This window comes from Manis pentadactyla, chromosome 11, assembly GCF_030020395.1.
Source record: "Manis pentadactyla isolate mManPen7 chromosome 11, mManPen7.hap1, whole genome shotgun sequence".
Taxonomy (NCBI): domain Eukaryota; kingdom Metazoa; phylum Chordata; class Mammalia; order Pholidota; family Manidae; genus Manis; species Manis pentadactyla.
Genome location: NC_080029.1, coordinates 65,006,950 through 65,025,019, shown reverse-complemented (window position 1 = coordinate 65,025,019; position 18,070 = coordinate 65,006,950). Strand labels below are relative to the sequence as shown.

At 43.3% G+C, this 18,070-nt stretch overlaps 1 long non-coding RNA gene across 1 annotated transcript in view; it reads right to left on the bottom strand.

Annotated features, from left to right (window-relative positions):
- Positions 1-1,322: 1,322 nt before the first annotated feature.
- Positions 1,323-18,070, bottom strand: part of LOC130679525 (uncharacterized) — a 33,263-nt gene continuing 16,515 nt past the window's right edge. Inside the window, exon 3 of the long non-coding RNA XR_008992511.1 lies at positions 1,323-1,684. This is a non-coding gene — a long non-coding RNA (uncharacterized LOC130679525). The remainder of the gene's footprint in view (positions 1,685-18,070) is intronic.

Below are 18,070 nucleotides of genomic sequence, written 5' to 3'. Positions count from 1 at the left end.
CTGTTACCCCCATAAAAGAGGACACCAAGACAGGGAAATTAAATAACTTGCCTCATACTATATCCCATATGGTTACTGGCGAGTCAGGATCTAAGCCCTGGCTGTCTGGCTCCAGAACCTGCGCTTTTCAACCTTTTCGTCCCACTGTTCCCCTCAGGATGCAGTATGAGTGCATTTATCTTTCACAAAAGCTGCACACAATATGTACTAGTATCCTTCTTTTACCGACGAGATAACTAAGTTATAGAAGAGCTAAATCAGGTGCTACAGCTAGCAAGAGGCAGAGTCTGAATCCAGGTGGTTAGACTCCTGAACCCCAACTCTGACCATCACGTTCTGCCGCCACCTCCCTTTAAGCCAGGGCAGTTTTCCAATGCTCCCAATTACTAGGTTTTGCAGATTTCCTGCTGGACATTGGTGAGCACCGCTCTGGCTTTGTGGCTGACCTTAAAGCCCAGGGAGTGGCCCATCTAGAGGCAGATGTGAAGGGGCTCTTCCCTCCCTGCACAACGTTCCCAGGATCTCTTCCAGATGCTAGTGGGTTCATTGCCACCAGCCCCTGACTAGCAAGCTAACACCAGTCTTGATTCTGCCTGTCACCCCAGGTTGTTTTATCTGGAGCCTCCAGGTCCAGGAAGGCAACCCTCCCTTCATTAGTCAGATTATTCCAATTTCCCAGGAAGCACAAATATTTTATAGGACATAAAGCAGAGCCAGTTCCTCCAGTGGGCATCAGGCTCCCCAGGGCTCAGCTCTGATGGCTCAGGAAATTGGGTAGGGGGTAGCTCGCCACAGCGCTGCTTCTGAGGGGCCAGCATTCATCAGGCATTACCACATTTTACAGCCTACTTGTTTGATTAGGAAATATCTTGGGCAAATTTTTTCTCCCTTCTGGCTTATTGATCATACATATACCTGGCTACCTTCCAAAACTGACTCTGGCCTTTGTCTTTTAAGGTTTGTGTTCTGCTGTGTTGAGCAGCTGAGTTTTATCAAATGGGATCAACGCCATGACACCAACTTCAAATCTCCTGATGTTAGTGCTGGGTGTCGTCCGTGTGTCCCTCCAGATCTTCCCTCATGCTTCTCCCAGGGGGCTGGCCTATGAGGACAGCATCATAGGTTCATGTCCTCGGGCTTTATTGGGTTCATCCAATGGAGGTCATGGCAGTAAATAAGCAGGTTGGGGGAGAGAGAGGGGAGAGCATATGTCATGCCAGGTAACCGTGGGTTATCTGTGCCCACTCCTGTGGCCACAATGTGTGCATTCTGGTATCCATTAGTAGGTAACAACATACCCCCAGCACTCAGTAGCTTAAAACAACAACAATCATGTATTTGATTGATGAACCTATAATTCGGATGGGACTTGGTGGGGCAACGCACCCCTGCTCCATGTGGCATAGCTGGGGCAGCTCCAGTACAGCTGGAGAATACACTTCTCAGGTGAGAAGTGAAGTGGTCTGGTTATGGTCAGGACGGGCTCAGTCAGAGCTGTTAGCAAAGACCTTCAGTTCTCCAGGAGGGCCTCTCCGTGGGGCAGTAAGCCTTCCTCCCGTCAAAGTGAATGGTCCAAGGGAAGGCAAGGAAGCTGCTGGTCTCTCTCTCTCTCGAGGCCTGGGCCTGGGAACTGGCACAAATCATTTGCACCACATCCAGTTGATCAAAGCAGTCAGAGGCCCCTCTGATTCAAGGGGAGAAAATAGAGACCCTGTTCCTGATAAAAGGGGTAACAGAGAGATTTAGGCTATCTTCAATCCATCACATTTTATAGTGGCCTCTCCTATAGCTACTCTGTCCAGGGCCCACGCCCTGCTCTCCCCTGGTGCCCCACTGGGCCGGGGATGGGGCAGCTAGCTCCTTGGCAGTGCTTGACCCAAGGGCTCTCTGTGGTTGCATTTACCTACACCCTGACCACACATTCGCAATAATCTCTTTATTAAACTACCCCTGAAAATAGCTGGTTTGAGCCTACCCAAGTATTTGCTGAGACCCTGACAACATTTCTCTGTCAAGTTCCTGTTGGCCCCACAGGAATATTCCATGAGACCACCCTCCTCAACCTCTCCTCCCAATTGCCTCAATCCCAAACTCCCCACACTCCAAACTCCTTCCGACCTTACCTGTAACTTTCCTTCTGGCCCTTGAAAGATCAGTCAGTAAGATCTGGCTAACATTAAATTACCCATCTTCCAGGATGCTCATGGCTTCACACCCACCTTACCCCCCAAAAATGTTTACACCATTACAGAGTTTCTCAAGAGTCAAATGTTAACCCAAAGAGAAATTCATAAAGAAAGAAATGTGTGAACCTCTAGTTAGGCTAATAGACAGATATTTGGGGTCAAGCTAGCCTCAAACCACAAGGACAACCTCCAAATCTTCCTATTGGCAGCGTCCCAAAACATTTGCCTTGACTTTCGATCCCCATACAGACAGAGCTTGAAGAACTATGTTCCTTTCTTTGTTTTTTCCCTAATGACTGTCATGTCTTCAGTGGGGGAACTGTAACTGATAAGGCCAGAGCTGGGGCAAAAGGGCAAATATTTCCTACCCCAATGACTCATCTCATTCAAAGACAAGTCTATTTCCAGCAAGTGAAGAGGAACAAAGGTTGTACTTCTATGACACTGCAAAAGATAGTATTTTCTGGATTCTTATCTGGAACAATGATAATATGGTATCTGTCATGTGCACTTAATCAGCAGAGCCAAGGAAGGCAGCACTAAACTATATGTGAAGCACTTTCTTCTCTTCTAGTATTTCCAGAACTTCTTTTCATTTGTTAATGCATTGGAGAAATATTTATCTGAGCACTTGCTTATGTGGCAGGCAATGTGCTAAGCATTGGGATTCAATTATGAGCAAAACACGCATTGGGATTCAATTATGAGCAAAACACATGGTCTGGAAGATACATTACTCAAAGAATCCCACAAATAAACATGAAATAAATCGCATGACTAATGTGATACCAGTTTCCTTATAGTATGAGTGTGTATAGCAGGGAGATTATTGTAATCTAAGAGGCCAGGGATAGTTGTCTGTCATCCTTAAGCCCACTGATGTTCTGCCTTCTACCAAGCTCATCCGTGCCCTGGGATAACCATGGGACAGTTAAAATGGAAGTGTTACCCTCTTGCTTGAAGCCCTGAGCCTCTGAATGCTAGGGACTTCACCTACAACAGCCCATCCATTTATAGCAGACAGTTGCCTTGTCCAACCCACCCACCCTATGAAAAATCAGAAGCCCTGGGACACCACTCCCACCATTGGGAGGGTTCTGGAGTGGGTCTTGGTGGGAGGCTTCTTCTCATGCAGAGTGAACCTTGTTTCCCAGTGGCAGGGCCAGGTCTGCTAGGACACCTACCTATTGCCGTGCCAAGCTGCCTTAAGACTCTCACCAGGCAGTCCCGGCCCCATGTGCTAGGACACCTGAAAGGCGATGCTGTTGAACATGCAGTGGGGTATCTGGCTCAGATCTTCATCCAGATTTTTAAAGAGCTGGTTTGTATACCTTTCCTGAGTCCATGTGCTACATGAAATATGAAACTCTTTCTACCATGTCTCTGGGTATTACTATCCTGATTCTTACTTTTAGTTGCTTCTCTTCTTATAGCTAATCACGGGGAAACTACCCATTTAGGCAGTACCCAAGGTGCTCTGGGCCCCATGTTCACTCTGTCTTCTAATGGGAGCCAAGGGCCAGCAGACAGCCCCCTGGGGGCTTCCATGCCCTCCCACTACTGCCCACGTTACTGGAGCAGACAGTCCACCAAGTTCTGCCCTTCCCAGCTCGTCCCTACCTCCATGTACAGAACGTGTGCCTGCCTGGCCGCTGAGGCCCCACACATTCGGATGAAGGTTCCCATTGGAGGATGCTAGTCTGGTGAGGCAACTAATATTTACTGAGAGAAACATGAGTCAGAATTTGATTTAAATGCTAGTTCTGCCTCTCATCAACTATGTGCATTTGGGCAACATATTGAAACAGCCTCAGTTTCTTCATTGGCAGAAAGATAAGGTAGTAATTCCCACCTTTCAAGAAGAAATAACAGCAACCCTAGTGCAGTGCTAGGAGCCCAGGAGGTGCTCAACAAACACTTTCAATTCTGTTCTAACCAACCTGCTATGGCCAAAAGTCCTCCGACTCGCCCATCAGCTCCAAGACCACAGTAAAGGTGCAGATAATTGAAAATAACACTCCATTTGCTGAAATTGAGCCCTCCTTCCTGGCAAGAAGGCTTGCATCCCAAAGGATTTGGAGGCAGAAAAGTCAGATCCCACAAAGAGTACTCTTCAAGGGCCTGTTGGCAGTGGGGCCCCGGGGCTGGGGGAGGTCTACCCAGTCGGAGAGATGCCCTCAATCCTCAGGGAGCACATGCAGATATCAGAAAGGTTGCAGACAGAGTCAGCCTGTGCCCGAAGTGTGCCCTGACCTGACTCAGGCCAGCGACTCCACACCCGTCCCCATTCTATGAGGCAAGAGGACAGAGTGGTGACCCGCAGGGGCTCCATCTTTTAGAGAAATCAAGCTAGTGCCTCCCAGCTGCTCCAACAATCAGAACAGGATCTATGAAAAGGTCCGATGTCACCAACCCCACCCACAAACAGATCCTGACGACCCCTCCAAGCTGAGTGAAGAATCCAAGAGCCTCCCTCAGCCTGGCTTGGAAGAGGCTGTGAGAGGCAAGGACGCAGGGCCAGAGCAGCAGTGCAAGCCTCCAGAGTGTCTGAATGCATGCATGTTGCTCTGCACACCCAGAGGAGGGCTGACTCTCCTTGGGTGACCTTGCTGGCAGCAGTGGCTTTGTTAGCGTGTGGACTTTCATCATATTCAAAAGATTCTACATTTGAAAAGAGGTAAGCTGGAGGAAGCTGGGAAAAAAGGAGTCAGAGAAGTCCTACTGGGGTGGCACAAGCCTTCATCCAAGTTGTCACCCCGGGGCCTGAGAGGGTTGCACACAAAGAGGGCTTTTCTCTCTCACACACAACATTTTCAAAAGCAAGGGTTCCCTTAATAATAGCGATAATAACCCCATTTATTGAGAGTGGACCATGTGCCCGGAACTCTACTGTGCACTTTAAGTTCATCCTTTAATTTATTCCTCACAACCACTCCATAAGATCAGTATTATCTCCGTTTTACAAACACGGAAACTGAGGCTCAGAGATGACAAATCACCAGCCCCAGATCACAATTGTTCAGAAGGGGTAAAATTCTTAATTTGTAAAGCATAATGAAGAAAAGTGTGGCATCTTACATTTAGATTCCCCTCAGGATAAGAGTTTCTAAGCTATACACTCTGAGGATTAGGAGGAGTCCTGAAGGGGAGTCATTCCCTCCAGGCCTCATTGTCTTCCGTTGACCAAGGGCAGGAGGAATGGACCCCGGGGCCCTCAATGAAACATCACCTTTTCTGTGAGCATTTGGCACATGCTATAAATTGTGCTGGGAAGGGTTAGGCCCCTTCCTTTCTCATCCCATCTTCTTATTCAAGAAGGTCAGAGTCGGGGCCTGCTCACAGGCCTGTGACCTGTGAGTCATACGGGGGCCCCCTCACTTAGAAGGGTCCCACACCTGATTTACTTCTCTGCTGCAGCTTCCCTAAACAAGGAACCCTGCCTTTTCATTTTGCAATGAGCCCCACAAATTATGTGTCTGGTCCTGGAGAGAGCCTTAGGGTTAGGGCAGGGAGCAGCAGCCAGTCTAACTACAGTGTGCCTTTTGCCCTGTTGTCTCTTCTCATAAGTAGTGGGCTGCCTGGTTAGAACGCCACACACGATGGAGCCCAGAGATGAATCAGCCATTTTCCAACAAATGCAGATTAAACAGTTACCTCAAATTTGTCAATATAAGAGAAGTTCACTGATAAATGTGCTTTTTCAAAAATTTAACTCTATAGTACCTGGCACCTCCTGCTAGACTGACCACTATCTATCCCAGGTTTTCCTCCATTTCCTTAAAACCACAAAGAACTTGTCACCCTTTCCCCATGACTGCTGAGCTAGGAATTTTAAGAGTGTAATCGTAGCAATTATCCCAATTTTGCTTAGATTTCCACAGCAATGTAGAGGATCATAGGAAGAAAAGGAGCATTGTTTGCTGTCCAGTTACATGGAGCATGTGTAAACAGGACTGTATGTCCTGATGTCAAAACCCTTGTGTTTATCATACTCTGTGCTATAGGGCATGCTTTAGTTTATTGTGGTAAGGACTCAGATGCCTGAATAAAGAGACAGCAGACCTTAACATTTTCCTAGGACTGTGATCACCTGAAATTGCTTTCACCTGAACACAGAAGGGATAATTCAAGTAGAGAATCTGTGTCTGTGGAGAATTAGACTCCTGCAAATCTTGATGTCATGGCACTTAAAAGTATGTAGGCAATATAAGCGAGGTAGATGGACTAAGCTAAATCAAAATTAAGCAGTTTCTAAGATTTTTTTTTTTAAGAGAGCAGCAAGTATTTTCACATGTAGGTCTGTTACCCCTCCCACACACACATACAATTTACCTCCTTAATTCAAAGACTAGAGATTTTTCCCCTCTGGATTTCATGCTAGAATAACTGATACCAGTGATGTTTATTCCAAGGCATCATTCATTCGTTCATTATTAAGGCCAGGTCAAAACATGTGGGTGCCCTGAATAGGCTAATAGTTTAGCATTCCTTCCACCAATATTATTTTACTGTTTGTTCAGCATCTTTCTAGTGGAGGTGGGAAGAGCTGATTCTATATTAATAAAAAGTGAAAACATCTCTGTTTACAACCCAGGGTCAACTATCCTCTCATCCTCTTCTCTGGGAATTTTCAAAGCAAAACTCCTCTTGCAGAAGAGCACTAATGAGTAATGTAATTACTGGTATGTTTGAAATGGTGATGTAGAAAGGCAGTTACATTGCACAGCAAACAGTATTTTGCCTGAAAAACCCCATTCCCATATGTGTAGGACTCCAATATATGTTCCAGTTAGACAAAAACGCTCCTCCATGAAAAGAAAATAAACCTGCTCCTTTGTCCACACCTTTCTTTTACTACTACCCCCCACTGATCTTCAAAGAGTCTTCCACATATTAGTGGAATTAGTGGATCCTTGGTTAACCAGGCCAGTGTGACTGAGAAGCAGAACAAAAGCAGTAAACTCTTCGTGCCCTTTGTGAGCAAAGACTGGCAGTCCCAGGGCCATGGCTGAGCCTGGACTCACCTCCCCTCTGTGTACATCAGCTCCACCTTGCCTCTGACTCAACAGACACATTCACACAGTCATCAAGACCACTCACTTCCCCAAAGGCCCACATTCACCAAAAAAGCCAGACTCTGACACAAGTCCTTAGCATAACTCAAAGAGGATGTTGTCTATCTCATAGTTTCCTGGACCTCCTTCATCAGGGACTCAAGACCCAGGACCCACTTTGAAATCACTTCTATAAACTGGATGGATGAGCCTCTCTGATAGGCTGCCTTTCTCTGGGATGCCTTCAGGGATAGAAGATCATGATTCTTGAAAGGGAAGATGAAGAGCTAGAACCCAGCTGGGACTCTTTGAACACCAGGGAGAAAAGTCCCCAGATGCCTACAGAATTGGAGGGAGAGAGATGGGGGGATGCAAGATGCTAAGGGGAAAACCCCCTGCTCGCAGACACAAGGCAGGCAAACAGCAGACATTGTTAGTTACCTACTACTCCCTCCTCCTGTCCATCCCAGAACTCTCCTGAAAGGTCTCCTGGGATGTTAGCAAGTGGGTAGTGAGCTTCTAGCTCAGATTCACTCCTTGAACAATCTCCTCTTCTAGCCATACAGAAGGCTACTTCTTGAGCAGTTTTGCTTGGCTGTGGTTGATTAAAATCAACCCACAGTGATGATTTTAAAAATCACTAACCAAGCCTCATAAGGAAGGCACATTGTGAGAACATTTGAGTATCTTCAGAATGAGACCCAGGAAATCCTCTCTCTCTCTCTCTCTCTCTCTCTCTCTCTCTCTCTCTCTCTCTCTCTCCTCTCTTAAACCACCCCTGCCTGCCACTGAGACCACCTTGCAGATGTTCCTAAACAGTGCCTCCTCTCCCCACCCTCACATTCTAGTTGCAGGTACAGGGAATCTAGTAAAACAGCACCAAACACAAACACAAACAAGACATAAAGGGTGTGAACGTCTGAAGAATGTTGCAGATAGAAAGTGCTGAAGGAATCAAAAGGGGAAAGCGCTTTAACCAGAGGTAAGCAAAATAGGAGTGACATTAGAAGTAGAGGTGAGTAGCAATGAATGGGAGGCAAAAAGCAGATCTGCTCAGGGGAAAGTGGATTCCTCAGTCCAAACTACTCTGCACACTCGAAATGGAAGTGCTCAGGACAACGGTGTGTTGGTAAATGTTTGACAATGCACTCAGATTTGTAAATTTTGCCAAATTTCATGGTGCAAATATTTCCTTCATGGCCCATTTCAAGTGACCAACATGTCATCACTGAACACAGAGTTGGGAAGACGTGCACAAAACTGGCTCTTGCGAGTAGGTGCAAGTTGGCTCCAGCACACTAGAGTCAAGACCTCCAAGGCTTATTTCTTAAGTTTAGCCTGGCTTAGTTGCCCCCAAATGGCATTTCTCCAGAGGGAGATGGGCTGACACAGAAACAAGTCAGCTGCATCCATACCTGATGTGCTGCCTCATATGTAGAATAATAGAAAATGTGGCCTATTTTTAACATTGCAATTTTCTGAACACTGTTTACAATTCTCTGGCCCTCCTCTAGTCTTAGTATTCCTTTCTGTACACAGCAGGGCATCTCACCAGGTTCTGCTCAGCTTTTTGGGCTAAAGAGAATAGAATGTGCACCAGCCCAGTTGATGTTGTTACCACCATTGCCAATCCCCCTATAGCGTCTCCCAGCGTCTCTGTGGCTCTGCCCGGAAGTACAAGGGGTCAGATACTGACTGCAGCCATTCATCATGCTGAAATGATCTGGAGCCTCTGGCCTCATAACCTGTACTAATACAAATCCTAGAAATAAAGACTCTGAACTCAAAGGTTCTTTTGTGCTGCACAGAGAAGACCAGAGCACAGCAGCTAGGGGCTCCTGGACAGACCTCTTGTAGGCCACTTGGCTCTCCCTGGGGACCCTTCCAGCATGTCCTCTTCTCCTTTCATAGCCACCCTATGAAAGTGACCTACTACAGGGGCCTGTGGCTAGTCTGCGAGTCCTATACAAAGGATTTTTCTGCTGTCCTGTATATGTCTCAGAGACAGAGCAGGTTCATGTGTAAGGAAAAACAAACATTTTCCAAGTTTTCCCTCATCCTCTCTTCCAGTTGGAGGTATATATAGCTTTTCTCAGAGAACAAGATAAGCCAGAAATCAGAATTAAAGAGTCATAAATATGTTCTGAAAATTTAATGTAAATATATATGCAGGATTTTTTCTTTTTCATCCAAATCCCAATTATTTTTTAAGACCTTGGTTATGGTACAGTTGGAAGGAAACATTCTAGGTAGCTGTTCTGAGACATAGTCAATAACTCTGTCTATAATTTGTTAGAGCAATCTGAACTATACAACCATTCTATCTTTCTCTTGGCCTCTACCCTTTGCTTTCCAAATGAGTTGAGCTAAATTCATTATGAGAGATTTTATTGTATCATACTTCTGCTTGCTAAATACCTGACTGATTTCATTGTTTTCTCAGGCCATGAACCTAAAAAGCTAATTGACAGAGGGATGTGTGTTCTCTTCAAGTTGCACATCCATCCCAGCAGAGGGGTTTCTGAGTGTAGGCTACTGTTCCAAAGTCACTGGATATTGATCCTCATATTGCACAATTTTCCAATAAAGATCTTAATCACACGGACATAAATCAGCAGAAGTACTGAGCATCTCCCTGAATATTCACCGGGTGAGAGATGTAGGTGGCGTCTTTGACTAGGCAAGCCTGCAGGCAATTGAATACCTTGTTGGAAAAGGAAGAGATTTGCACTGGGAGAGCTTATCAGTCCTTAAATATTTATGTTTGTTTTCTCAGTTATAAAATTACCACATCCTTCTCAAGAATTCCACCAAATACATCTATTGTCTGAGAGGATTATTTTATATTTTGCTACAGCTTTCAAGATAGGACATACTTGACTTTTTTAAACTCACTTTGAAAAATCAGGGGATTGAAGAATGTTGCAGATAGAAAGTGCTGAAGGAATCAAGAGGGGAAAGCGCTTTAACCGGAGGTAAGCAAAATAGGAGTGACATTAGAAGTAGAGGTGAGTGGCAATGAAAGATGTATTTCTTTTTTGCATACCTATACAAAAGACACCATTGTGTACAGGCTCAACAGTCTTCTAAGCACAGCTTCTGACAGTAGAGAACCTAACATTGAACAAACCTTGCACTTGTCATTTAAAACCCTTTTCCTTCTGTTAGTTAGTTGAGACTTCTGAATGAGATCAATTTATCTAATGTGACCTTTACAGTTTACTTCGCTTCACTTTTGCTATAAGCAAAATGAGGGTAAACATATCTGTCCCTACCTCACAGTGAAGCAACAATGGATAGCTTGGCCCCCTTGTAGAAAGTGGCATTCCACAGAGCACAGGGTAAGTGCTAGCCAAGATGAAAGAGAAGATCTTCCTTCCCAAGTAATCTATAATCCAGGAGTCCAACATGGGCCAAAGTCTGGGACAAAAGCCCAGAGACAACTCTACCTGTGCTCTAGGACAAGACCTCATCTTCCTTTCCTAATTTCCTATGGTGCTTAGTGCATTTTTATTAATAAAACCAGATAATGTGGTTTTTAATTAATAACAATATAAATGTGGTTCACTGAATGAAAGATGAACAGTTAGCTTAATTAGTGTCTTATCTTTGGCTGACATAGGTACAATGTTTAGTCCTTCAGAAACTGGAATGGAAAGATTGATAACTCTTGCTTTGAATTACAAGATGTCCAAAGATCCAAATGAAAAATATCTGACCTCATTTTGTTACCACATCTCAATTTTATCTCATTCAGCAGCTTTCTAGGATAGGAGTAGATTGATAGTCTTACAGACATCTCCTAAAGCCCAAGAGATTATCTTATCCCATAGTTCACTTTTTAGAATTCTTTTGGCATTCTTCTGTTTGACACACATCAAAACATCAACATCATTAATAGTTTTAATGTGATTTATTAATTTGCAGAGAGGAAGATATGACTTCTAGGCTGATATAAGTGGTCAGAGAATGTCTCTGCTGAATAAAAACTAATTACAGTGATTTTTAGTTTGTGCTATAATGTATCTCTACCTTAGTTTTCTAAGATGTTGCCTGGACAGTTAACTTGCTTAAAGTAGCTTCTAGCATAAATTATATCATCCTTCCTATGCAATTTTCTATTCACCAACTAAATGGACTGCAGAGGAAAGCAATCAGAGCTGATGAGCTTATTTTACAAGTGAGTCCTTACTAAGTATCTCTCAGTGATAACCAAGATAGTGGTGGCAAAGATAAGCTTTCAGTGGGAGCTGAAACCTTGAGCATTGTGGTGTCAGATTTCCAATACTGCTACTTTCAGGCTGAAAACTACTTCTGACCACCTTGACAATGCTTAAAATAGAAATGTACCTGGTTCTTTACAGCCAAAATACTGTGCTAGTCTGAGTTTGATTCTCACAAACGGTTCTATAATTAATTTTGAATGCTTTCAATGTTAAAAGATGCATGCTCACTAGAGAAATCATTTGTCATCCCAAACTATTTTGGGGTCTCTAACAGTTTTGGAGACACCTCCTTAGCAAGGTAAGGTTTCTTTCTTTTATTTTTTTATTTTTGACTTTTTTTTCCACTTTACTATTTATTTATTTATTAAGGAATCATTGAAATACAATCTTATGAAATTTTCACATGAGTAACATTGTGGTCATTACACCCATACTATCGAGTATCCCCCCACATCCCACCACAGTCTCTGTCCATCAGCATAGCAAGATGCCATAGAGTCATTAATTGTCTTCTCTGTGCTATACTGCCTTCCCTGTAAACCCCCACACTATGTATGCCAATCATAATGCCCCTCAATCCCCTTCTTCCTCCATCTCCACCCACCCTTCCTCACCCCTCCCCTTTGGTAACCACTTGTCCCTTCTTGGAGTTTGAGTGTCTGCTGCGTTTTGTTCTTGAGTTTTGCTTCATTGTTATACTCCACAAATGAAGTAAATCATGTGGTACTTTTCTTTCTCCACCTACCTTATTTCACTGAGCATAATATCCTCTAACTCCATCCATGTTGTTGCAAAGGTAGTATTTGTTTTCTTCTTGTGGCTAAATAATATTCCATTGTGTATATGTACATTTTCTTTATCCATTCATCTACTGATGGACACTTAGGTTGCTTCCATATCTTGGCTAATGCAAATAGTGCTGCAATAAACATAGGGGTGCATATGTCTTTTTGATTCAGGGATCTTGTTTTCTTTGGGTAAATTCCTAGGAGTGGAATTCCTGGGTCAAATGGTATTTCTATTTTTAGTGTTTTGAGGAACCTCCATATTGCTTTCCACAATGGTTGAACTAATTTACATTCCCACCACCAGTGTACGAGGGTTCCCCTTTCTCTGCATCCTTGCCAGCATTTGTTGTTCCTAGTCTTTTCTATGTTGGCCATCCTAACTGGTGTGAGGTGATAGCTCATTGAGGTTTTAATTTGCATTTCCCTGATAATTAGCGATGTGGAGCATCTTTTCATATGCCTGTTGGCCATCTGAATTTCTTCTTTGGAGAAGTGTCTGTTCAGATCCTCAACTCTGTGTCTTTTAATTGGTGAGTTCAGTCCATTTACATTTAAGGTGATTATCGATAGATATGTACTTATTGCCATTGCAGGCTTCAGATTTGTGGTTACCAAGGGTTCAAGGGTTGCTTCTTTACTATCTAACAGTCTAACTTAACTAACTTAGTACACTATATCAAATGCAATCTAAAGATTCTTTCTTTTCCTCTTCTACTCTTTATATATTAGGCATCATATAGTCTATACTCTTTGTGTATCCCTTGACTGACTTTGTGGGTATTTATTTGATTTTGCATTTGCTTATTAATTAATTGGTCTACTTCCTTTACTGTGGTTTAATCTTCTCTGGTGACCACTATTTATCCTTAGGAACACTTCCATCTACAGCAGTCCATCCAAAATATACCATAGAGATGGTTTGTGAGAGGTAAATTCCCTCAACTTTTGCTTGTCTGGAAATTGTTTAATCCCTCCTTCAAATTTAAATGATAATCTTGCTGAGTAGAGTATTCTTGGTTTGAGTCCCTGCTGTTTCATTGCATTAAATATATCATGCTACTCCTTTCTGGCCTGTAAGGTTTCTGCTGATAGCCTGATTCATTTTCCTTTGTATGTGACCTTTTTTCTCTCCCTGGCTGCTTTTAATACTCTGTCCTTGTCCTTGATCTTTGCCATTTTAATTATTATATGTCTTGGTGTTGTCTTCCTTGGGTCCCTTGTATTAGGAGATCTGTGCACTTCCATGGCTTGAGAAACTATCTCCTTCCCCAGATTGGGGAAGTTTTCAGCAATTACCTCCTCAAAGACACTTTCTATCCCCTTTTCTCTCTCTTCTTCTTCTGGTACCCCTATAATGCAAATATTGTTCTGTTTGGATTGGTCACACAGTTCTCTCAATATTCTTTCATTCCTAGAGATCCTTTTATCTCTCTGTGCTTCAGCTTCTTTGTATTCCTGTTCTCTAATTCTATTTCATTTACCATCTCCTCTACCTCATCTAATCTGCTTTTAAATCCCTCCATTTATGTTTCATTTTGGAAAGTGTATTTTTCAAAGTTTCTATCTCTTTCTTGAAGTCCTCCCTGAGGTGTTGACTATTTTTCTGTAGCTCTGTGAGCATGTTTATGCTTTTTATTTTGAAATCTTTATCAGGAAGATTGGTGATTTCAGTTTCACTTAGCCCTCTTTCTAGTGTTTGTGAGATTTGGGGTCTCTTTTGCCTTTTCATATTTGTATTGATTATTCTAGAATAACTTTGTGTAGGTGGCAACTTGTAGTGCCCAGAAGCTCTACTCTCTGGAGCTGCCCATCACCTGGAGTGATGGCAGGAGTCGCAGGTTAGCGGTGCCAGTGCCTGTTAGAAGGAAAAAGCTCTTTCCTGCTTCCTGGCTGCAGTGCCTGCCTCCACTGCCAGGGCTAGTGAGCCAAGTGCACCTAAGGAGCCTCTGGGTTATGCCCCTGCAGCTGCCATAGGCAGAGCCACCCTCTGGATGGCCTGGCACAATGGCAGGGGTAGCAGGTTTGAGAACTGGTGCTGGCCAGGCAGAAGGAGCAGCAGGCTGCATATCATGGTGGCAGGTGGAGTCTCAGGGCCAGCCAGCCAGGGGAATGAGGTGCCTGAAGCTCCTGAATGTTCCCAACCTGCTGGGCTGAGTGTACCAGGACAATTTTGTCCACCTGTCCTTTCTCCTGAACAGCAAGCTCTGTGCAATCCATGCCCCTTTAGCAGCCCTCTCATGTTGGGAAGTCTTTCAAAGTATCCCCCTTTATTTTGTCCCAGAGTGGCCAGTTGTGAATACCTCTTCTCCACAAGTGGCTGGAATCTCTGTCTCTCCAAGTGTTCCACCTGTTTTTGCTTTCCAACCCCACTAATCTCCAGAGCACCACGTAGTATGGGTTTGTGCTCCTGGAGCAGATCTCCAGGCTGGGCGTTCAGCAGTCCTAGGCATCTACTCCCTCCCTGCTCCATTTCTCTTCCTCTGGCTGGTGAGCTGGGGTGGGAGGGAGGGCTTGGGTCCTGCTGGATCAAGTCTTTGCTATTTTACCCTTTTCCATGAGGTCTTCTCTTTTCCCCAGATGTAGGCAGTCTGTTGCAGTCTTCTCTCTGGTTGCTCTTTCAGGATTCATTGTATTTGCTGTATTTTCATATATGTGGTTTTTGGAGGTTTCTGTCTCACTTCTCACACTGCCACCTTCAAGCCTCTTCCTAAGGTAAGGTTTCTTAATGGCCAGAGAGCTCCCTAGGCAGGACAACCCCTGGATTCTTGTCCACAAGCCTAATGGGACACTCTGAGCCCTTCTAAGTGTTACTATATCACTGCCCTCACAATGGAGAGGTCTCGCCACTGAAAGCCTGAGACTGAAGGAACCTGCCGCCCCATTTCTCAGGCAGTCTGGGACAGCCACTCTGGTATTACCCCTTCATACTTTTCTTTGGTTCTTAAGATTCATAAAAGTCTTCCCTATTTCTACAGACCTTGGAACTGGATGGAAACCTTCCCTTTTTCAAGATCCTCATCAGACAGGGCCACCAGCCTCACAAGTATTAAATCAATTTCTGATCATGGCTTTGTCCAACCTGGTCATAGTTCTGGATTTTATGGTGATGGCAAACTCAGGCTTCCTCAAGATCCCCTGAAGAGGTGACCTGGACAGCCAATACAGCAAGAAGTGTGGTGATAGTAATGGCAAGCATAGTAGTAGCAGCGGTCATCATAACAGCTGTAGCACCTACAGAAATCTGTGGGCTGTGTCAGATGCAGCCATGATCGGCCCACAGAATGGCCATGTCATGAGTAGCCCTCATTCCAGACTTCACAGACAACAACTGGGCCAATGCTGAGATTTATATGTCCCAGTCTGTAGTCCACTTCAGTGACTGTATCCTTTATGAAGTATGGATTCTTTTCTTTTTTTTTTTTTGTAGATAATTATTTTTTATTGAAGGGTAGTTGACACACAGTATTACATTACATTACATTAGTTTCAGGTGTACAACACAGTGATAAAACATTTATATACATGACAATTCTAGGTTCCAGCTATCACCCTACCAAGCTGTTACAATATCTTGACTATATTCCTTATGCTATACATTACATCCTGGTTACTTATTTATTTTACCATTGGAAGTCTGTACTTTTTTTTTTTTTTGTGAGGGCATCTCTCATATTTATTGATCAAATGGTTGTTAACAACAATAAAATTCTGTATAGGGGAGTCAATGCTCAATGCACAATCGTTAATCCACCCCAAGCCTAATTTTCATCAGTCTCCAATCTTCTGAGGCATAACAAACAAGTTCTTACATGGAGAAAAAATTCTTACATAATGAATAAGTTACATAGTGAACAGTACAAGGGCAGTCATCACAGAAACTTTTGGTTTTGCTCATACATTATGAACTATAAACAGTCAGTTCAAATATGAATACTCATTTGGTTTTTATACTTGATGTATATGTGGATACCACATTCTCTCTTTATTATTATTATTATTTTTAATAAAGTGCTGAAGTGGTAGGTAGATACAAGATAAAGGTAGAAAACATAGTTTAGTGTTGTAAGAGAGCAAATGTAGATGATCAGGTGTGTGCCTGTAGACAATGTGTTAATCCAAGCTAGACAAGGGCAATAAAACATCCATGTATGTAGAAGATTTCTCTCAGAAGGAGGGGTGAGGTTCTAAGCCTCACCTCTGTTGATCCCTAATTTCTCACCTGATGACCCCCCTGAGACTGTGCCTGTCTTAGGTTGTTCCTCCCTTGAGGAATCTTACCCGTCTCTGGCTAACCAGTCATCTCCCGGGGCCCTACAGGGAAATGTAAAGTTGGTAAGTGAGAGAGAAGCCTTATTGTTTGAAATGGTTAACTTTTTATTTCTTTGCATATTTATGCCCTGTAGCTTCTATGCCCAGCATTTGTCTTGAGATATCTTTACCACTTGAAAGAATTATGATACTCGGTAAATTTGATATGAGGCATGAATTCTATTTAAGGGTTGTAATTAGGAAGGAAGAAGAAAAGCTACAGAAGTAGCAGGCGGAAGAAAACATGGGAAGATTGATTATTTCTTTGACATATCTTCTTGTAGAGTAACTTCAGCATGTATAGGTTTTAAGCTACTACTTAAATTGTGCACACACATTAACATAATAGGAGTATAGTTACATAACCAAAGCATATCTGTAATTACCAGCCATCTCCACTGAAACCAAGAAAACCAGTTAGGCACCTTAGGCATTTGTGAAAACTTATCTATGATATGGTGGATATTGTCCAACTGAACTTGAACAGTCTGAGAGAAATCAGACAAATTAAAACAACCCATTCCTGGGGAATGTTCACATCCCTTATGTTCTTTTAACAGTAAGTAGTCTGTAGTTGTAAGATTTTGGAGGGCTACAATTTGCACTTCTCCTAATTCTTGGTTGAGTTCCAACAGTATAGATCCAGTCAAATTTGTTGTTTTACTGTATGCACAGGCCAGCTTAGATATCTCCTTCATTCCCATGGCAAGTCCAGGAGCTGGTGGGATGAGTGCATCTACAGCTGTAGCAGTGCATGGATCTTTATTGGGGTTTTTTGATGATCATCTTCTGGCATGAGTCTTCCAGAGAGTGCTGATGTTGGAAGTTCTTTTTCATATCATATCTTAGTTCATTTTCATGGTAGCCCAATTAGGCTTTGATCCTCTGTATAAACACAAACAGACCCTTTGCCTACACTTTTATATGCCCTTTATACCCTTATGTAGAACTCATTGGAGGTCACCACACAGGAACTGCCCTTTTTTTTTTGTTTTGTTTAGTTTTGTTTTTGGTATCACTAATCTACACTTACATGACGAATATTATGTTTACTAGGCTCTCCCCTATACCAGGTCTCCCCTATAAACCCCTTTACAGTCACTGTCCATCAGCATAGCAAAATGTTGTAGAATCACTACTTGCCTTCTCTGTGTTGTACAGCTCTCCCTTTTCTCCTACCCCCCCATGAATGCTAATCTTAATACCCCCCTACTTCTTCCCCCCCCTTATCCCTCCCTACCCACCCATCCTCCCCAGTCCCTTTCCCTTTGGTACCTGTTAGTCCATTCTTGAGTTCTGTGATTCTGCTGCTGTTTTGTTCCTTCAGTTTTTCCTTTGTTCTTATACTCCACAGATAAGTGAAATCATTTGGTATTTCTCTTTCTCCGCTTGGCTTGTTTCACTGAGCATAATACCCTCCAGCTCCATCCATGTTGCTGCAAATGGTTGGATTTGCCCTTTTCTTATGGCTGAGTAGTATTCCATTGTGTATATGTACCACATCTTCT